Source organism: Tympanuchus pallidicinctus, unplaced genomic scaffold (genome assembly GCF_026119805.1).
Source record: "Tympanuchus pallidicinctus isolate F22 unplaced genomic scaffold, pur_lepc_1.0 scaffold10, whole genome shotgun sequence".
NCBI lineage: Eukaryota > Metazoa > Chordata > Aves > Galliformes > Phasianidae > Tympanuchus > Tympanuchus pallidicinctus.
The window spans coordinates 22,502,735-22,525,869 of record NW_026294619.1 but is presented as its reverse complement, the minus strand read 5'-3'; the positions used below and the strand labels follow the sequence as shown (position 1 = coordinate 22,525,869).

The window sequence follows — 23,135 nt, the reverse complement described above, 5'->3', positions numbered from 1 at the left end:
ATAAATGTAAATTTTCCAGTATCCACTGTAAAGATTGTGAAACAGCGGCCTTTGCTTGCGTTTGTTGGAAGCAGGTGAGGAAGCCATGGGGAGACAAAGGATGTGGCAGAAGTTCTGCCTCCAAGCCCTCTTTTGATTGCATGTGCTAAGAGTCTTCTTAAGGTAAAAAACACGAGAGTAAACTGCTGCTTAGACTTGGCCTCCTTTCCTGATGGAAATATCTTGGATATTACCACACTGAGAAGCTGGTAGCTTATTTAGTTAGTATAATCCATTTTAGAGGTATGTGTGTGCTTGATATTTTGAAAGATGATGAAAGGATAGAGTTGTTGTGATTGAGAGGAAAAAAATGGTAAGTATAGGGCAGCAACAGTTACATATACATATATATATATCTTTAATTCATTTATAAAGATTATTTTTTGAAATATATCTATGGTTAATCTGGTATTTTTTATCTGCTTTCTTGAAGTAAGACAACAGCTTTAATTTTTGGGTGTAAAAGAACGATAAATTATTGCTGGTGATTTTTATTAGAGTAACTGGCATGTTTCCCAATCTGAAGAACAATTGGCAAATTATTATTTTATCAATCCTTTCTCATCTACCTGACTGCAGTACTGTTTATATGTTACCTCATAGTCTGTTCAACTTGCCTAACATTTTGAAATTTAATAATTACATTCAACTTTTGCAACTATAGAATATATTAAAAAGGAAGAGTTATAGTCTATATTTTCAAGTTCTAGTGTTCTTTTTTTTTTCCCCTTCAGTTTATCGTATAAATAATGTTAATCCCTACAATGCTGACCAAAATATTCTTGGAGCCTCCTTTTGCTGCAGAGTTTCCTGTAAGAATATAACCACCAACAGATCCCAAATTACTCCAGTATTCTTATGTTGGTCACACTTCTCCAATCAGCTACAGAGAATAGATACATTTTCAATGCCTATGAATAAGAAAATTTGTGTATTTGTATATATATAATTTATATGTCTTTCACCTGTATGGACATATATTCCTGAAAATTCTTATAGAGTTCCATCCTATATTTCTAGATTTGTACAGCCTCATCTGAACTATGTAAAAGGAATTAAAAATGATGTAGCTAGGGAAAATTATTTGATTAGTATTAGAGAATTTACATTTTTAAAAATCTTGAGAAGTATTTTTGTTTAACGGTAACATTCTTCTTAAAGGAGGATAGGAAGTGATCATACAGTGATGGTGAGAAATTGTACAGATTTACCTTTTGGTATTTGACAAGGAGTATTATGATCCATCTTGAAGAGTTAACAGTATTTTTAAAGGGAATTCAGCCCAAACAGAGTTCTCATATGTAGGTCTTCTATAAAAAGAATTGGACTTGCTATTTTTTTGCATCATTGCTCATTTTATAGTTTACATAGTCTCCACAGAATAGGCAATAGTGGTAAAAACAACCCCAAAACACTCCCTGCTATTTCTTGTTAGAAAATTAAGCAGCTGTAATTCTGAACATGAAGCGGGAATAATGTGACAGTTTTGCAGATGTTTCATGGCCTCAGTCACATTAACTGAGTCAGTTATTTTTTCCTAGTATGAGTTGATAGTAATGGATGGCTTCATAAAATTTTCAGGGACAGGTACAAGAAGGTGATTTGGGGCAGAAAAAATATCTTCTGTCATCTTAGTAATGTCAAAGGAAGACACTAGCAGCAGAGAAGTTGAGGATAATGGGTAACTATTTTACTGGTCCACAGAATCTTGGTTTCTGTGGTATTTGGATGATTCTAAAAACTACAGAAGTTTCATGACCTCATGGAACTTTCCACGGCCATTCTATCAGAGAAATCACATGAAGAGGGAATTACTTCAGTGCTGCTGATAGAGATTTTATAGGCATCTCACTGTTTCCTATGCTGACGGAAAGTAATGTGAAAGGCAAAAGGTCAAATGCTTCAGAGTGCGTAGGCACTCAGCTGATCGGATGTTAGTCTGAAGCTTTACGCAAGCTTTTTTTGAATCTTTGGGTTTGCAACACTGTTTCATTACCATTAATAGCAGTAGTTGCTGTCTATTTATTTATTTATTTTTAAGGGAAGTGTTTATTTCAAGATGTTCCTATTATTTACCTATTAAATATTTTCCTTTCTGATTTCGGTCTGAGTTCAAAAAATCAAAATTTAACAGAAATATGATCTTTTTCTTTATAACTGTTAGTAAATTTTCATTTTCTACTGAGTATATGCTGCACAAGGATGCCTCTTTCAATTATGACATAATGTGTTATGACATTGTGCTTAATACACTTGAAATTGCTGACTCTGTTTAAAAGAGAGTTTATTTCCTATGAATTTCATACTTATGTGGCTTCAGTTATCCATCATAAAGAAGAAATACCCTATTTGTATTGCACCAGAATAAGTTCCTAGCTTGAATTACCAAACAGGCTATTTTTGTGTACATTTGTGTGTGTATATGTATATATACACACACACATATATGCATATATATGTACATATATATATATTTACAAACATGTAGTCCTCAAACTTACATAACTTACAGAAAGTAGGGCGTTTGGGGTCAAAATTGTTACAAAAACTATTAAAAAACACATTTTAACTTCAAAGACATGCATAGTGAGATAGTAGGATTATTTACTTCATCCTTGCTATGTTTAAAAGAGCCTGAGGTACTGGTCTAGTGTTAATGCATCAGAGAATTACTGTCCAAAAATGAATTTTGGATGTTGTGTTGAGGGACATGGTTTGGTGAGAACAATTGGTGATGAGTGGATGGTTGGACTGGATGATCTTGTAGGTCTTTTCTAGATATTCTAGATTAGAGTTTAGCATTAAATGAGTTGGTAACAGTTTGATATATTTACACAACAGATTAAATATTAAAAAAAAATCAATTAACACATACCTTTTACAGTTTCCCAGGTTCTCTTGGCTACAGTATTTGTACTGGTTTCACAGTTGCTATTAGACAGTTAGGTTTGCAGTATTGAGAATTATTTTCATGCTTTCTACTTAAAGCAAGCCTAACCTGAGAACTTCACTGCAATCATTTAAACACAACCTGTGCTATACTGGGTTACATATGCTAACTTTAATAGTGGATATATGAGAAATATGACTTTTACAAATATAAGAATTGCTACCTATCACTCTCAATATAGTTATGTCATATTGGCCAACAGCTCTCCTTGGATAGCCTTGAAAGGAGTAATTGGAGTCCTCTCTATCAGTTCTGATAACAGTTTTTGCTGTGAACAGTACAAAGTTGGTATGGTAGAATCCCCAAATTATTTTCTAGCTTATTCATGAATAGCAATGGTAGACCTAAAAACTGCATCTTGCTGTCTCTTTTTATGAAACTCTTAGTATAAAAAGGGAAGATGCTATGGATCATGCTGCTTGTAGATTCTTAGAAATGGGTTGTGGTCATTATAAGACATTATATTCAGATTTTCTCTGCTTTAATTAACAATAACATTAACATATAAACAATATAGATGAAGAAAACAACACCTTATGTAAAGCATTCTTATCAGGAACATGCTTTTTTTCTACTTTTTCTTTTTTTACTACAACACTGATTTTCGAAAGAGAGTAATTGGAAATGAGGGTAATGAAGCAAGATAGAAGGAAGTACTCTAAAATTAAAGCACATTGTTTAGAAAGAGAGAATATTTTATGTCCAGTGCAGTATTCGCTACTTTGAATGGGTTATATGCAAGCTGTATAATAAGTAATATTTTGGTCACTTTCAAGGTTCTCTTTAGAGAGATTTTCCATTACCCGGGCTTTTATTATTATTATTATTATTATTATTATTATTATTATTATAAAATATTATTAATAATCAAACTGTGAGGGTTGCTTTGAAACACCATTTTGTCAGACTGCCCCTCTGCTGCCATCTGTCACATGGTAAGAAAATGTAATGGAATATTGGTGGAAAGGTTCATCCACTGCTGTCATACCACCAACATCTGCCTCTGATGCTGTGGGCAAACATAATAAAGTAGAAGGCATTACTTTCAGAGCAGCCATTGTGGTTAGTACACACCAAAATGTTGATATAATGCAGTGATTTATTTTATTATTTTTTTCAGAAAGGGATGCAACTGTGAATTCTTTGCTACACTGACTGATTGTGTCCCCTACAATCTCCCTATTTGCTAGAAATAGGTCTACTCTTTATCTTTAGCCTGACATTTAAGAGTAGGTAAAACAAAATCTTTTCAATGATGTCTTAAACCTTATCTCACTGGAGAGGGACTTTTCTGAAAGCTGTAGCAGACATATAAAATCTGACGAGGGCACAAAATCTTGTGGTGTAGTTTGCTTATTTGTTTGCTTGTTTTGATTTGATTTTGGCTTTGGTTTTGGTTTAGCATATAGAGTTGGACATGTCCTAGTTTGCTTGGTTTTTTACCTTTAAAGCATTACACAGATTTTTAAAATGTGTACATTTTTAAAAATGTATACAGTCTTGATGTTCTCCATGTACTCAAATATCAAAATAACTATTTTCTCAGCTTCTCAGAATTTGGAGCGTTTCCAAATTCACATGCAGCCATTTCATTTTTCTCATACTTCAGTATTAATGTTCATCATTTATTTGACCATACACATATTTTGTCTTGCGACTTCAAATTTGACTCTTTTGTCACTTTTTATTTTCATGTATTACAGTTCTGCAATCTTTATGCTTAAAAGTTAGTCTGAAAAACTCCATTAACAAAATATATTTTGGTTTTTATTTTCTTCTTTTCTCTTCAGATTCTTCTAAGTTCAATTGTATTCTTCAAGATATATATTGCAAATAATAGCTTTTCATAGAATTAACATTCTACGAATGTTTCATGGCTTAGACATAAATGCTGAAGTGCACTACTAGAAAGATGGTACTTATTCTGTAGGAATTTTGATTGGAATACTTATGGTTTTCTACTTCAGAAATCTTGGAACATCATGTATAATTATTTTCAGCATTAAAACCAGCTACACATTAGCCTCTTTAAAATTATTAGACTATTTTATATAGTAGCTAAAGGTCACTTGTTGAGATTACAGATGGATCTTGCTGAATGTCTTTGAATTTTACTTCTTGTGAGGGACAGAGGGAGGACTACTGAGGCTAAAGCTATGAAAACCAGTGACATGGAAATGGTAGCTACTCTCATAGAATCATAGAATGTCCTGAGCTGGAAAGGACCCACAGGAATCATTGAGTATACTTCCTGTCTCCACACAGGACTACCCAAAAATCAGACCATATCTCTGAAAGCAGTATCTGTACAAGTTTGTTCAAATATATATGAGCAATCTTTTACTCTATTTAGGTGATTCATAGGAGTGTTTAAGGTGAAACATAAGGCTGTGGTCTTACTTTGAGCTTTCTGACATAGCTCCTACTCATTTTCTATTCCATCCAGTGTGTAAGGTATAGTTATGGATTATTTTGCCTTATTCTCATTCAGGTGTCAGTCATGATTTGTTCACTGGCTGATAACAGGAAGAGTCCTAGAGTATTAGGTCAATGAAGCTCTTAGATTAATGGGAATGATTAATGGGAGAATAATTTAAAAGACAATCATAGAGATATAATATTTTATATCCTTTCCATAATTAGTTTCAATCACCTCATATGGCCTTATAACACCATAATCCTATGATGTTCTAGGAAAGAATCACAGAATCATAGAATGGCCTAGGGGTTGAAAAAGACCACAGTGATCATCTAGTTTCAACCCCCTGCTATGTGCAGCCAACCTCTAGACTGGGCTGTCCAGAGCCACATCCAGCCTGGCCTTGAATACCTCCAGTGATGGGGCATCCACAACCTCTCTGGGCAACCACTGGGTGGTTCCAGTGTGTTACCACCCTCTATGCGAAAAACTTCCTTATAATATCTAACAAAAATCTCCCCTGTCTTAGTTTAAAGCCAATCTCCCTTGTCCTATCAGTATCCTAAACAGTTGTTCCCTCTCCTGCTTTTTATTTTTTAATTACAGTTTCCTTACATAGCATTTAAATCTAGGTTTAGTGCAGAACTTGGTATTTTCTTTGTGACAAACTTTTGTTTAAATTTTTAAAATTTTAACCTAAAGTGCACAAGAAATATTTAAGCACAGCTGCAGAAAGCTAAAACTAATGAAAAACATGTTTTTGAAAAAGTAAGGTGCTATGTTAGAATAACATACTGAACCAAAGAGGCATGGCTCAAAAATTTTACTTAAGTTAAATTCAAAATTCAAAGTCTTTGAATGAATGGGGTAAAATCTTGTCAAAAAATATGATGACGCAATAATGTAACGTAGGGAAATTAAAATGTCATTGGACTTTTCATATTTTCTTGGCTTTCCTGTACTTCTTAAAAGTCATCTTCTGTATACTTTTTCATTTATTTTTTTTTTTCCTATCGTGTTGACTCCTGTTTCCTACTCCTGTTGACTCTGTTACTGAAATGCTGAAATAAGCCCAAAAATACTCTTATACTGCTAATCTTTTTCACTTTTTTATTTTTTAATATTGCTTTGTCATTATAGATAAAGACAGAATTGTGACAGGGTAATTGCACCTTTTCTGATATCTTTCATTTGATAGATTATCATAAGTAACTTGGAATGTGGTATCCTTTTCAATGAGTGAGTCTCACTGCAATTATGAGAGTGAAGACAATTCTTCTTGTAAAAGTAATTTTTCTGAAGCGTTGCATAAGGTGGCAAACCAAAAATAACCTTAAAGGCAGAAAATTTATTGGTAATTTCAGTTTCTTCCTTCAGAGATCAGAGTGAAGTAGCAAAAAACTGATGGCTTTTATGTGAATATTATATGGCAAATTATGTGAACATATGGCAAATTCTCCAATAAGGAAAGGAAATGGAAGGTTTGAAATTACATTAGCTGTATACATCCTGCATATGTTTCAATTGAACCTCCTATGATTTTATTTTTACAATATAATATCCCTATCTTAAAGGATCCGTTATTCTTAAATATAAATATCTAATGATATTGCTGACACAGTTCAAACACTGTTTAATCAAGGTGAGATTGAAAAAAAGATTATGCAAGTTTTGAAAATGAAATATTGTTTTTTTTTTGTTGTTTCCCTAATTGAAAAAAAAAAAAAAAATAGTAAATTTTTGAGAAGCAAAATTCTGTACAGAACTGTTGGCAAACCTGTCAGGTTTTCACAAGATTTCAAGCACATATCTTTCTCTGTCCTGAAAAAAAATTGCTTACTATAGGAAAATTAAGCAAGGTATCAAAAAAATAACATGCTAATAATACTGAGAAATCATAATACACAAATCTCTGAAGAAGAAAAAAAAATAGATTGTGGATTTGTGATGCTCACACAGGAAAGCAGCTGAAGAATTTGGTCTGCTTATTAAACAGAACTGCTGCAATATGTCTCTGTATGTTCTCTACAATGTACATTTAAATAAAGGAAAAGAGGAATGCTCCTTACTGAATATAACGAAAAGAAATGAAAATGAATATTTCAAAACATGCTCATTGAATATATCATATATTCATTTATTTATCTATTAAAGAATATATTTTAATCTGTTCTAATCCAGTTTGGTTTTCCAAAAGACTAACAACAGTTTACATGGGTTGATGGCGACAGACAAGGGGAAGTGGTTTTAAACTAAGACAGGAGCGGTTTAGGTTAGATATGGAGGAAGTTTCTCACTCAAAGGGTGGTGATGCACTGGAACAGGTTGCCCAAAGAAACTGCGGATGCCCCATCCCTAGAGGTGAGGGGCAGCCTTGTCTAGTGGCTGGTGACCCTGCACATAGCAAGGGGGTTGAAACTAGATGATCTTTGAGGTCCTTTTCAACCCCTGGACCATTCTATGATTCTATAAAGAAGCAAACAAACAAAGAAACAAACACAACAACAACAAAAGAAAAAAAACACTTGTCTCTAAGGAAACTCATCCAGGTCTGACAGAAGAGGGCAGTGTTTCTTTGCAGTTGTATGGAAAAACTGCGCATTATTTGAAAGATGAGCCCCTAGAGAGTATTTTGAGCCAATGATTTTAAATGTAATAAATGCCCTCTGAATGTGCTACTTAGTAAAAATATCAGGCAATGAAAAAGTAGATATTATGGTTACTTAATTGTTGTCAGCATTAAATTGTACTGACCCAAGGAACAACATATAACCTTTAACATCAGATATAGATGATTGATTTTTGTGTAATATCTCAGGATTAAATCTATGAAACAGTATTGTAGGTTGAAAATGGTAAAATGGTAAAAATTGAACCTACTACTACTACTAAATTATGGAATGTATTAAGTACATTAGTATCCATAAAATGGCTTTGCAGGAACCCAGTAGATGAATCAGCACTAACAGTCTGGCCTTTCAGGAGATATCTGCTTGACTGTACTGTCCAACTTATATCCAATAGGAAAACAGAAAAAAAATATGTAATCACAGTTTATGAAGGAAATAAGATAATTACTTACATATTTTACTTTAAAAGCTCTCACTAAGCCCCAGCTTACTTCAAGTTAATATTTTATTATCCTTCTATGATAGGGATATCTGCTAAGTCTGAGCCCTTATGACTGGCATATTTCTATGTCCTGAGTGGCTTTCTTTATTTCTGTCTGAAGTAATAACAAATGCATGAGTTTTTTTTCCCTTTCCTTCCCCTTCCTGCTAAAAGCTTATATTACTATTTGTCCTTCCCCATAGCTAGGTAGAAAAGCTTCTCCAGAGCTTAATGCAAGTGATGGTGTAAATAGGTGTTGTTGTTTGTTCTACTCACTGCCAAAGAAGGATTCCAAGTGTTCTCTCATTTGATGTCTTCCTAATTTCATACTATAAATCCCCATCCTTTCCTCCTTTGCTTATTTCTGCAAAAGATTTTGATTAAATTCAGTGCTTGGTGAAAGTTACTCCACAGTCCAGGTGCTTTTTCATAGAAGAATAGTAGCACAGAAAATAGTGACAGAATGTTTCCTTAGTCTGCTCCAGTTGTAGGGGAAAAAATTTCCTCTACTGGGATATGAGCTGTGGCTTGCTTTAAACAGTAGACAATCTATCAAGCCTGTTCATGTGAGCTACCGAACAATTACTCACATTAGTAGGACATGAATGTTAAGCAGCTGAATACAAAGCATTCTGTAGATATTGGGAAATCATAAGCTAAAGTGAGAAATCCCAATGTCTTATTGACAATTGCCTGAATAAGCATTTTATAAAGCTTGATGTGGTTTTGGGGTTGCAGCAGCATCCTGCTAAAGGCAGTGGGGAGATTGGCCTCTATTCCTTAAATAGTCCAATACCTTCCGTTGCAGCTATTGTTATTTTTCAGATATTCTTGTGTGTAAAATGGCTCTTCTTAACAAGAGTGCACAGCAAAACACATTTCTCTTAAGTCTATTTATTCAAAAACAAAATTTCTGAGATATGTTGCCTCTTTCTTTTTTGTTTTCTTTTTTTTTTGAGAGACGTTCATTCTGCAAATGCCAATGTCTTCAATTGATGTAGTGCTCCTTAAAGAAATCAAAGAAAGGAGACAATGTGATTTGATAAAGAAAACATTTCTAAATATTAATAATAGTATTTGGAATAAAATTCTAAAGTGTTTAACCTGTCTCTATGCTAAGAATACACCAGCTGTAGGGCATGATGAGGTATCATGATGATTGGTTCTGAATACATTGAGAAGTAAAAGTAGGGCTTTTTCTTTGTTGCAAAGGGCTTGTCATTATACTAACTTACTTCAACTGTACTGATGTTTTTGTTGTTGTTGTTGCTGTTGTAGCATCTGTTTATATTATGTAATTTCTTTTTTTGCTTTCAGACACTCTTCAACTAAAATAGGAAAGTGCTGCTTTAGCAATCTTCTGAATTTATTATTTTGAAATGAAAACACAAAATTATTACGATTTTCATCTATGTAGTCCTTAAGCAAAATTTTTGGCTTTTTAGGACTGTTGTCTAAACTAACATTACACTTTTTTTCTGTATATGAGCATAACTTGAACAATTTTACAATTTTTTTATGGTTGCTGAGAAAACTGTAAAACAAGTGGTGAAGACACAGTGAAATGAGCATAATATTTTGAAGGAAGTTGTATGTTGAGGAGTTGCAAACATGCCATTAACTGTTTAACACATTCCACATTTAACACTGGTTGAATGCCAAAAATATGAAGATATGAAATGAATTTTCAGTTTAGTTTCTTACACTCAAAATAATCATTAAATAAATGTGTAAGGTAGAGAAGATCTTGGGGCAGTGTAAAGTCTGACGAAAAATACATTATTGATATAAACATGGATATGGAACTAGAGAAATCCTGTTGTTAATAGATAGACACTTGAAAAACATATTGCTTTTATGTTTTATTGTAAAGTTGTACAATTGCTATATTCTTACCTCATACTCATAATCCTGAAAGCCTTTACATCTGAAAGCTGAGATGAAAGACAAACAAAAATGCATTTCATAGAATCATAGAATGGCCTGGGTTGAAAAGGCCCACTATGGTAATCTACTTTCTACCCCCCTGCTATGTGCAGGGTCACCAACCACCAGACCAGGCTGCCCAGAGCCACATCCAGCCTGGCCTTGAATGCCTCCAGGGATGGGGCATCCATAACCTCCTTGGGCAACCTGTTCCAGTGTGTCACCACCCTCTGTCTGATAAATTTCCTCCTAACATCTAACCTAAACCTCCCCTGTCTCAGTTTAAAATCATTCTCCCTTGTCTTATCAATATCCACCATCACAAACAGCTGTTCCCCCTCCTGTTTATATGCTCTCTTCAAATATTTGAAGGCCACAATGATATCTCTCCGGAGCCTTCTCCAATCTAAACAAGCCCAGTTCCCCCAGCCTTTCCTCATAGGAGAGATGCTCCAGCCCTCTGATCATCTTAGTGGCCCTCCTCTGGACCCGCTCCAAGAGCTCCATGTCCTTCCTGTACTGGGGGCCCAAGACCTGGATGCAGCACTCCAGATGGGATCTCACAAGAGCCAAGTAGAGTGGTACAATCACCTTCCTCTCCCTGCTGGCCATCCTTTTTTTAATGCAGCGCTGAACACAGCTGGCCTTCCGGGCTGCAGGCACACACTGCTGGCTCATGACTAGCTTCTCATCCACCAGGACCCCTAAGTCCTTTTCTGCAGGGCTACTCTCAAGGAAATCTTCACCCAGTTTGTATAACTACCTGGAATTGCTCCTACTCAAGTGCAGCACGCTGCACTTGGCATTATTGAACCTCATTAGGTTTTCATGAGCCCACTTCTCCAGCCTGTACAGATCCCTCTGGTTGGCTTGCCTTCCTTCCAGTGTGTCCAGTGCTCAGCTTGGTGTCATCTGCAAACTTGCTGAGGTTGCATTCAATGCTATCATCTATGTCATTGATAAAGATGTTGAAGAGTACTGTTCCCAAGACCGACACCTGAGGGACACCGCTTGTGACTGGCCTCCACCCTGGCACAGAACCATTGATCACAACTCTTTGGCTGAGTCCGGCCAACCAATTCCTAATCCATCAAACAGTTCGTCCTTCAAATCCATAGCTCTCCAACTTATAGAGAAGGATTTCCAAATATTTCTGCTGGAAATGAAGTTACAGATAAATCTCATGTTATTTAATTGATTACTAAAAAATAACACATTTCATTTATTGTTCACTATGAAAATTGTAAATATTTAATGAAGTAACCAGTGGAAAATCCTTGCAAAGTAGGAGATTCCAAAGTAGTTTAGTCACAGAACTCTATATTACTAATTAAAGCCCCACAGAAATATTAACACTTGTTTGCTGTGCCTGAGATATTCAAAATCTTCCCAGTAGCCAGAGAAAAGATTTTTTCTGTGTGTGTTTGCTTGGCTATGGCATAAGGTATACTAACATATCACAGTACTGACTTTTGTGTTACAGTCCGCGCCCGTTCCGCTTCCCCAGGAGACCGCAGCTTGGCCAATTACTGAGGTGACACCAATATGATGAGCAGTAAAATGGCGTTTATTACACGTATTAACTACCTTATATAGCTTAATTACTTCGTCTACGCCCCTAGGGGCCTACATCACACATCAATCATTAGAGCAGGGAGGGAGCTTAGCACATCAGACCCCGCGGGGGGGTCTCGCAATTTCGCAGTTGCTGACAACACTTTTGGTTTTCCTGAGTATATGAAATAGGCCTTGAACTGGCCATAGACTAAATAGCAAATTAAAGGTATATCAATTCAATCTTGTGGGACACTGAAGATGGATATTTTAATAAGGAAAAATTGTATTGTGTGCCTTTTTTTAATATTTCTGCCCTCGTCCCGCACCAATTTGAAGGCAGGTTATTACATCCATGCAAACATGACTAACCAGATTTAGAATAAGATTTCAAAGGAATCTGTATGTCATGATTTTAAAAGAAAGAGGGATCATAGCTTCCCAATGATTGGGAGTAGTTTACTTTTTTAATGAAGATAAATCTATTACAAATTAGCACATGTAATCTATTCCTTTTTCTTGAGACATTTTTGAAACTTCATACCATTCTTTTGAAATGCTTTGATTTCTTGCTAATTAATTTTTTTCATTGCACATTAGGATCTCTTCTTGTGACAGCAGTATTTTGTGAAGATTATTAAATAATACTGAAAGCTAGGATATCAAGCTATTTTACTCTTGTTTTTTTGTTTTTTGTTTTTTGTTTTTTTTTTCTCTGATTTACTTTTAGCTGGGATGGAATTCTTTTCTTCAGAGTATATGGCATCATGCTATGTTTTGGTTCTAGGAGAGAAAGTGACACAGAGATGTCTATAATTGCTGCTAAGCAGTGTTCTGTAGAGCCAAGACCATTCTTAGTGAAGGGTCTAAGGAGCTGGGAGGGAACAGAATCAGAACAACTGACTTAAACTGGCCAAAGAGATATTCCATGCTGTATAATGTCATGTAGAAAGAGTTTTGAAGAGGATGGGAGTTTACCTCACTCCCTTCTACTTGCTCTGGGGCTATCTGGGCATTGATTGGCAGATGACAAACAATTGTTTATGCATCACTTTTTACAAACATTCATACATGAGCAATCTGATCAAGTTTTTGATTTAACAGCTGGCAATCCTTCATACAGCAGGGGTTTTGGAACTTGAGGATCCTTGAGGTCCCTTCCAACCCATTCTGTGATGCTGTGATTCTGTGATTCTCTCTCTATATATATTTATATGTATATTGTTACAACTATTAACATTTTCCTTTTTCCTTAATAAATATTTCTACCTCAATCCAAGAATTTCACTTTGTCTTTTTTTATTATTTCCCCCATCCCACTGGGAAGAGAGAGGCGTGAGCAAATAAATGACTGTGTAGCTAAGCCAGCCACTTGCTGGGTTAAACTACAAATGCTTTTAAATCTACTTGCTCAAAAATAAAGGTTGTTCAAGAATTGCCATTTCTTCCCTGTCCTATTCTTAAATTGAAGTCATTATGTCATCTTCAACTGCTGTAATTGAAGTCAGAAGTGCAGTCGTAACAGATAATTGAATTACATTGTTAAAAAATATAAGATGAAAGATCAGATATTTAAATCTTTTTTTTTTTTTTAAGTTCATGTGATTTCAGTTACATTCATTTTTTTAATTGATACATTTAGATGTATTCATTTTGGTCTCTGTGATCGAAAGGAAATAGAACACTGACAAGTAGGTCTTGAAATAAATAATTAAATCTGTTTGGGGTATTCATTTTAGAAATGTTTGTACTGTAGCTCCTTGAAAGATTAAAGATTTCCAAGTATTCTGAGAATCATATTTATCTTGCAACGAGAAAAGTTCAAATTATACTCCAGAACACTCTAGAAAAATTATTTAATTAAAATATATTTCATGAAATATAGATACCCTTTTGCAACATAGAGATTTATTTGAAGATTATATTTATCTGATTTTTTTTTTTACAAGATCTTCCAATCTTCAAATCATTGCAGTTCAGTCCCCTCAATAGCTACTGTAATGATGCATCAGTAATGAAATCTATGGTACTGTCAAAGTCATAGTGATCATTTCTGACATCTTTCTTGGTTTTGAATGTCCTGTGTTAATTCAAATATTGATATTTTTATTACAGAAGAAGGGAAATATCAACCTAACAGCATTACTGAATGTGAAGTGGCAGCATTCTAATTTCTTCACTCAAACAATTTTCACCATGGTGATTTTCCTGTCCTTTTCTTTCCCTAATCTAAAATCCAGAAAAAACTGCTACTTAATCCTTACACATTTTTTCATAACTAAACTAAACTAAATTAAACTGGAATAGACTAGACTAAACTGAACTAAAAAAATTAAAAGTTTTTCCTGTGTTCCAAAACTTAACAACTTTCTGGTCTGTTTGATGCGCATTATGTATGTCTATATGCACCTGTTTTTGGCAGTCTGTCTAATGCTGATTGCTGTTTTTCTTAAGCAGTAGGGAGTTTCAGATAATTATAAGATTCTGAATTGCTATTAGCAAAACATTTGCATAATGATTTTTGTTTGTTAAAATGCTGAAAAAATATTTTGCTTTTGAAATGCACTGAGTTTGTAATGAATAACCTGAATAAGTTTTTTTTGCTCAAAAGAATCTTTGCAGATTTTGTCAAAAACCTTCTGATTTTCTTTTTTTTAAGTGTTAAACAAGTTACAATTTTTTAAACTTTTTCAACTTCCTTGTTTTTCATAAAGTCAAATGCTGCTGAAATATGAACGTAACTCATAAAAATGCTTTACCAGATGGGAAGAAACGTACAAAAAAAATCCACTAAAATATCAGAATGCTTAGAATATCTCCATAGAAAAAATAAGTATGTATACAATCTTGTAGTACATGAGATTCTGACTACCAAGTCCCACAATTGCAAAGTTTTTGTTCAATTAACAAAATCTTTGAAGGTACACTGTGCTAAATAAAAATTCTGTCTTTTTCTAATATGTCTTCTCTTTACAGTAATATTCTTTCTTTTACTGAAAAGAAAAAGCCTGTATTCTGTTGTAAGAATTTTGCAAAAGAAGAAAAGAAGAACGGTGCTCAGCTTTTACTCCAATATATTGAAGTTGGAAGTTACTACTCTTTCGATTTCCTGATCTAAGTGTATAGAATCATAGACTCATAAAATTCTTAGAATCACAGAATCATAGAAAGGCCTGGGTTGAAAAAGACCACAATGATCATCTAGTTTCAACCCCTGCTGTGTGCAGGATCACCAACCACCAGACCAGGCTGCCCAGAGCCACATCCAGCCTGGCCTTGAATGCCTGCAGGGATGGAGCATCCACAACTTCCTTGGGCAACCTGTTCCAGTGTGTCACCACCCTCCGTGTGAAAAACTTTCTCCTTAATATCCAACCTAAACCTCCCCTGTCTCAGTTTAAAACCATTCCTCCTTGTCTTATCACTATCCACCCTTGTAAACAGCTGTTCCACCTCCTGTTTATATGCTCCCTACCCTTTCATGGCTTAAAGGAGCATTTCTCCTCTCACGCTCTCCAGTAGGCCGTGGAAATGCACTTCCCATTGCCAGCAACCCCACTGAGTCCTTCCTGTTGTTCCCAGGTTCAGCATAGTGCTGTGCCCTGTGAGAGTTTGTTATGTGCAGCCCCACTGCCAAGGCCACTGCTCTATCTTTTGCACTGGCTGCTGCAGGGTTCCCTGTGCTACAGCTTGACAGTCACTGTCCCTTTCCAGGTGCGGAAAGAATAATTATTTCTCAAATATTCCATATCTACCATGCAGTGCTACCAGTGCTACCCTTCTTCTCTCCTCTGGGATCTGCTTTTGTCCCTGTATACCACTCAGTGTTGTCCTGTGTTACTCCCTTCTTAAGGTCCTGTTGTGTGTTTTTCTTGCTTCTTTGAGTGTCAGTTTTGGTGACTTTTTGTGGTTTTCAAGGGGGATGACTTGTGCTAATCCCAGAGCAACATGAAACTTGAGTTGTTCAGCCTGCAGTATTGTTATTTTGCAAAGGCTTTTAAGCGAATTTCTGGGAATAAAAATGTGGAGGGGAGAAGTGTTGAAAATGGCCACAAAGGAGAGAAATTCTTCAAGGCTATTTGTCATTCTGGAATGTTCTGCCATTAAACCATGGAGAATTGACATGCCAGAAGGAAGAGATGCCATCCAGAGGGACCTGGGCAGGATGGAGAGGTGTGCCCATGCCAACCTCATGAAGATCAACCAGGCCAAGTGCAAGATCCTGCACCTGGCTGGGGGCAATGTCAAGCACAGATGGAGGTTGGGTGGAGAATGGCTTGAGAGCAGCCCTGAAGAGAAGGATTTAGGGATATCAGTGGATGGAAGACTCAGTGCGAGCCAGCAATGTGTGCTGGCAGCCCAAAAAGCCAACGCAATCCTGGGCTGCAACAAGAGGAGTGTGACCAGCAGGTCAAGGGAGGTGATTCTGTCTTCTGCTCTGCTCCTGTGAGACCCCACCTGGAGCACTGCATCAAGTTCTGGGGCCCCCAAAACAAGAAGGACATGGAGATGTTGGAGTGGGCCCATAGAAGGGCCCTGAAGATGATCAGAGGGCTGGAGCACCTCCCCTGTGGGAACAGGCTGAGAAAGCTGGGGCTCTTCAGCCTGGAGAAGAGAAGACTCCCAGGAGACTTTAGAGTGACCTTCCAGGTCCTGATGGGGTCTACAGGGAAGCTGATGAGGGATTTTTTATAATGGTGGTTAGCGACAGGATGAGGGGAAATGGCTTTACACTGGAAGAGGGTAGATTTAGACTAGAGATTGGGAAGAAATTCTTTCTGTGAGGGTGGTGAGACACTAGCACAGGTTGCACAGGGAGGGTGTGGATGCCCCTCCATGGAAGCACTCAAGACCAGGCTGGATGGGACTGTGAGCAACTTGGGCTATAGGAGGTGTCCCTGCCAATAGCAGTGGTTTGGGATTGGGTGATCTTCAAGGTCCTTTCCAACACAAACCATTCTGAGATTCTATGATATGCAGTTGCATAAATACAAGGAGATGATGACAATAAGGAACACCCCGCCCCCCAAAAGGTTTTCAGGTTAAATGTTGTAAGATGGAAGGAGCACCATCGGTTTAATGGATGAGAACATTTATTTTGAAGGTTTTAAAATTTTTCTGTAATTCTCTGATAGCTTCTCAGTGGACATGTGGGGATCAAGGCAGGAAGGCTGTCAGACTTAACTGCTCCTAAACTTCCATCCTCAGTCTCAGGAGCATGCTCTGTTACAGTGCTTCCTTCTCTTCCAGTTGTGGTGTCCCTGGTATTTTTAAATTGGGCTTATCCATCCCCTGTCAGCTTCTTGTTCCATCCTTATCTACAGAGTTGTGTTTTACACAATCCATATGGTTCCTGGAGACGTTGACATGTGCAGTATTGAAGGTCCTGACTCCATCATAATGTTGGTGGTGTGGAGCTGCCAATGTCTGTGGAGAGCACATGTCTGTGTGTAGGTCTCTGCAAGACAGAGAGGCAACAAAGAAGCATCTGTCCATGCTGTCCTCCCCTGCAGGCTCCTGCTCATCGGATTGCTGGTCTGCCATCCATTTCCATGGCTGTGTGTGAAAAGGGCCACTGTAATCTGCAGGTTCCAGCAGGTCTAGTGCCAGCATCTGAAGTGTGGCCAGGGCTCAGCAAAACAGTATTGAGTGTTGTGATTATGGCAGAGGGATCTTGGGGAGCTGCCAGGGTCGCTAGAAAGGGTACTGTCTGTGGCTGACTTATCTGTCCTATATGGCATGGAGACCAGTTAGAGAGCTGAGAATAGGCATGTCCTGCTCTGGTTCCATCTTGGTAGAGATGTCCATATGCAAGGCAGAGGGAAAGGAAGAAAGGAGCAGCCTCCTGCCCTGCTTCCCTGTGTTACCCTCCCCTGCACAGCCCTGCTCACTGGGTTGCTGGTCTGAAATGCTTTGAGGCTCACTGTGTCAGCAATGTCATGTTGACACGGCCACTGCAAGCAGGCAGTGTGGTGCCAGGACTCAGCAAAGCAGAGCAAGAGGTTTGGGGTAAAACAAGGGGATCTTGGGGAACTTCCGTAGTCCTGTAAAACAGGCTGCAGTATGGAGCTGACTTACATTTTTTTGTAGGACACAAGCACAGTTTGGAGGATTGAGCTCAGTCCCTTTTGCCATTTGTGTTGGGCTGTCCATCTGCAAAGATGAGGGGAAGGAAGAAAGGAGCAGCCTCCTGTCCTGCTTCTCTGTGCTGCCCTCCCCTGCACAGCCCTGCTCACTGGGTTGCTGGTCTGCCAGCCATTTCCATGGCCATGTGGGGCTACTGTGTGGAAAGCACCACTGCAATCAGCAGGTGCTGACACAGGACCTGCAGTGGGGCCAGGGCTCAGCAAACCAGCACCAAACTTTGGCATAGGGCAAGAGGTCCTTAGGGAGCTTCCAGGGACCTGTAGGAGTGAAGTGGGATGTAGTTTAGGAGTGACTTATCAGTCCTGTAGATCTCTGCCCTCTTGTTGGGAGACAAATGCAGGTGAGGACAGGAGTGTCTCGCTTTCCTGCTGTGTTCCTGTCACCATGTGTGACTGTGAGGCAGCCCTCACTCACTCGGGTACTTAGCATATTTTTTGGTTTGTGTGTGTGTGCTGTGCCAAATTGCACTACAAAAATAGTTCATATTTTCTGGTTGACTTATTTTTTATTTTATTCTCTATCCTTTCCCTCTTCCTTTTACTCTTTTCTTTACTCTTTTCTGCTAGCTTTGTCTCCAATCATTACTATTACTCCGACTGGACAGTCTACCTGAGCATATTGAATGCAGTTCTTTTTTTGAACTGCATTTTATTTGCTCTTTTCAAACTTCATTATCTCTCCAAAAACAATGATATATATATATATTCTTTCGTAATCCCAGCAAAAATGTTTTTGGATGTTTGCCATTATTTCACCTGATTTCTAAGTAATTCTCATTTTTTCAGTCTTTTGAATTTATATATTACTTTTTTCACACTTTTTGTGGAAACTTTATATTTTATTTTTGTTTGCTACTACTTATTTCTTGATTTTACTGTTGTTTCTCACTTTCATCATGAATATGAGATTGGCTTTAATGCTTCTACGTTTTACTTCCTCTTCTTCTGTATGCTAATCAACTGACCCATTTCTGTGTATTTTCAGAGAAATATTTTACTATTGTATGGGAACTGCTGAATCATGGCCTGAACCTCTGATTGATCACCTGAGGCGAGCCATGAGTCAGCCACAGGAGCACAGGTGAAGGCAATTCAGCTGTGCTGCCGGAAGGGGTGGAGCCTGGCTCATATCGCAACTTTTTTCACAGGATTTTATTATCTGCTTCTGTTTGGTTCATTTTTCCTTCTTGTTCATTAGCTTTTTCTGCTCATATGCTGTGCTTTTTGCACCAGAAGTAGCAGTTGTTTGGTGTCTAAAAAACTTCTATCAAATGTCAGTATAATCATGAACAAATTTTTTTGCTTATCCAATATTTATTATAATAATAACCTTATAAATAGGAATCTTTCAAGTGCTATATTCACACAACACTAATGTATGAAAGTTGCAAGTTTTTTGCTGTATTGAGTAAAGACAATTCTTGTAGAAACCACTGTAAGATACAGAAATAAGTTAACTATTCCTGTTTGTCTAAGAAGCACCTATTGTAGTACAAATTAGTTAAGAATACAGTGACTATGTGAGGAAAAAATCAGTTTATAAACTATTCTGATTTATTTTCATTTGCTTTCAAAAATCAAAATGTCTCAGTATCAGTTAAACATAGTTGTATGATCTCTTCTAGGATCAAAAGAAAAAAAAGTAACTTCTCTTCAGCAATACACAGCTGTGAAATACTGTAACTGTACTGCTGGGAATATCAGTGTTGAATTCTTCATACATATTTTTTCTTATTCATAAAGTGTTCAAGTTACAAAATATATCAAAGACTATTAGAATGAAAATTAGAATGAAAAGGCTGAGAGGCTTAAATAGTTGTAAGATGTAGAGCTTTCTTTTCAGTGCTAAACATGATCATAAATAACACTTATTTTATCTGTGTGTAAGGACAAATCAAGGAAATGTGGAGTACTCCTAAACAAGCGCTGTAGTGAAAAACCTCTGCCTATCCTTTCACAATCTAAAGGAAAAACAACAATGGTTACACCATGAAGTAATGGGCACAGTATGAACAGTGCAAAGACAGCAAGAGTGCTTGTTTTATGAGTTACAATTTATGATAGGAGAGAGATGGGGGAATATAACATGAGCCATAAATTGAAGCTGAGCACAAACTCATGTCTTCCCTGACCCATGCAGAAATAAAAGACCCTTGAGAAAGTGTGTATGGCTGTAGAATGTTGTGATAGCATTGCACAAAAGATAATTTTGGCATTTTGAACATTACATTAGCATGTACTGTTAACATTATATTGATTATTCCCATTTCTTTCCTAACACAAATGTACAGTTTCTTTTCTGGTGTCTGGATCTTTGTGAGAATGTGTTGACATGTTGCATGATGAGTGTACTTAGTGTGGAAAAATGTGGTGAAAAAGTCTTATGGCACTGAGCAGAGCAAATAGAAATAGAAATTGTGGACTTCTTGGTTTTGCTGCTTCTTTTGGCACTATATCTCATAATGTCCTTGTAGTTCAGCTTAGGAAGCATGGGATAGATGAGTAGACACTCATGTGGATTGAGAACTGGTTGACTGGCCATTCTCAGAGAGCTGTTATCAGTAGTGCAGAGTCTAGTTGGAGGGGTAGTGGGATATGCTGCCCAGGGTCAGTGCAGTCTAGTCTTGTTCAACATCTTCATTGATGACCTGAATGAAGAGATAGAGTGCACCTTCAGCATGTTTGCTGATTATACAAAAATCGGAGGAGTGGCTGACACACAGAGAGTTGTGCTATTGTTCACTGAGACACGGACAGGCTGGAGAGTTGGGCAGAGAGGAACCTGTTGAGGTTCCATAAGAGAAAATGCAGATTCCTACGCCTGGGGAGGAATAACTGTGTGCTTTGCTAAAGGGCTGTAAAGTGCAAAATGTAAAGGGCTGACCAGCAGAAAATGAGCTCTGTGGAGGAGGGCATGTGTGTCCTGGTGGGAAGAAGGTTGGCCATGAGTCTACAGTGTGCCCTTCTTGCCAATAAGACCAACTGTTTCCTGGGATGCATTACAATGAGTGTGGCCAGCAAGACAAGGGAGATTCTCTTCTCCTTTTTCTCTGCCCTGGTGAGGCCACATCTGTTCAGTTATGATCTCCCTAGTTCAAATAAGTACCTACTGGAGAGAGTCCAGCAGAAGGCCACAAAGATGATTAAGAGCCTGGAGCACCTCTCTCATGAAGAAAGGCTGAGAGACCTGGGAGAGTTCAGCCTGGAGAGGAGAAGACTGGGTGGAGATCTTATCAATGCTTATAAATGTGTCCTGGGTGGGAGTTGAGTGGATGGGGCCAGTCTCTTTTCAGTGGTGCCCAGAGACAGAATAAGGAACAGCAGGCACAAACTGGAACAAAAGAAGTTCTATCTGAACATGAGGGAGAACCTCACTGTAAGGGTGACAGAGCACTGGAACAGGATACCCAGAGGTGTGCTAGGGTCTCCTTTGGAGGTATTTATAACCTGCCTTGATGATTTCCTGTGTAATCTACTGAAGGGAACCTGGTTTAGAAGGGGAGTTGTTCCAGATGATCTGTAGAGGTCCCTTCTAGCCTCTGTGAATCTGTAATTCAGCAATTCTGTTCCTAAAACACGAATCTCTAATCTCTTCTTTTTTTATACAAGATAATGTGATAGTATATGTAATTCCATGTATTTGTACTTGTGTATGTATAAACTCTTATAGACTTGCGTTTTATAAATTTTTAGCCAGGCTTGCTAGAACATAGTGATTGATATTCTACTTCCAAGTATATGCAATTTGCTGAGAAAGAAGGAAAACGGGCTACTGATTTAAGTGAAACAACTTTATTGACTGCTCTTACCTTGTGCCAATTTAAATCATGAGCAGATCCAGTTTCAGGTGCACCTGAATTTTTATTTATCTGTTTGTTTGTTCATTAACATTGTCCCTAAAACTCCATAATTGTTTTAATTTTAGGGAAGATATTAAGTTTCTGGAAAAACCCAGCATGAGTTTGCTTTTCTGTTATTGTTGATTCATCTGCTATATGTGTCTCGCTCCAATTTATAGGAGGGAGAGGAGGTTCTTTTATTATCTATATACCCGGCGTGAGATTAAGAAGCAACGGTTCTTTGAGACACAGACGTTAACAGAATAATATCTTACAATATGCAACACAGGTATCCTGTCCTGGACATCTACTTCAGTTTTGATGCAGAAATTTATCTTCTTACAAGATACCCTGAAAGCTTCCACAGCATTGGCATCTGGGATTCAGGAGGTAGCGAGTCAAATGGACCCCACTCTCTTCCCTTGTGTTCTATCTTTGCTCATGGAAGGGAATTTTCTACAGCATTCAGGTGATGAAATAGTGCTACGACTAAAATTTTACCACTTCATCATAAAGTAAATATAACTTTCTTAAGAAAGGGGCACTTGTGATACAAATGAGGAAATATAACAAAGATTAAGTGCTTTCTTCAAAAAATGTGAACACCTAATTTATAAGTTTTTGAAACATACCACCATATTCATACAGGGAGACTTTAACAGGGAGCATCTTGCAAAAACTGATAAGTTGTGTGAAAACTTACTTAGTTGGAAGGACAGTAACAGTAATTGTAACACAGTGTAATTCCAAAGTTTTGATTAACCAAAGATTCTATTTTCAATAATAGATAAAAATATATATTATAAAAGAATATTAAGTGATCCATCATTTTGATCCTTTCTACTATGAACTGTGATTTAATTACAGGAATCACTCGCATACTTTGGCCACTCAAATTATTAAAATAATGGAAGCAAGAAAACATGGTTAAGCATTTCTACACAAACCTATATTACCTTAAATTATGTCAGTCCTACACTCCATAAATTTTCCTCTTTTACCTCTTGCTAATAAACAAACTAAACATAAATGAGTCCTGTGAACACTTGTCACCAGTAAATATGTACTCTGCATGTTTTCTATTTCTGTTCTGTCAGTAAAACACACTTCATCTTCGAATTTGCATTCAAATCTGTCACAATTTTCCATAT

The 23,135-nt window shown here is 37.1% G+C and overlaps 1 long non-coding RNA gene across 2 annotated transcripts in view; it reads right to left on the bottom strand.

The window, feature by feature from the left end:
* The window catches only part of LOC128072975 (uncharacterized), a 243,766-nt gene that overhangs the window by 7,057 nt on the left and 213,574 nt on the right, over window positions 1-23,135 (bottom strand). Inside the window, exon 3 of one of the 2 annotated variants that reach the window (XR_008202556.1) lies at window positions 7,905-7,932. The exons of the other annotated variant lie outside the window; for it this stretch is intronic. This is a non-coding gene — a long non-coding RNA (uncharacterized LOC128072975). Of the gene's footprint in view, window positions 1-7,904; window positions 7,933-23,135 lie in introns of those variants that run through there. 2 annotated transcript variants of the gene reach the window in all.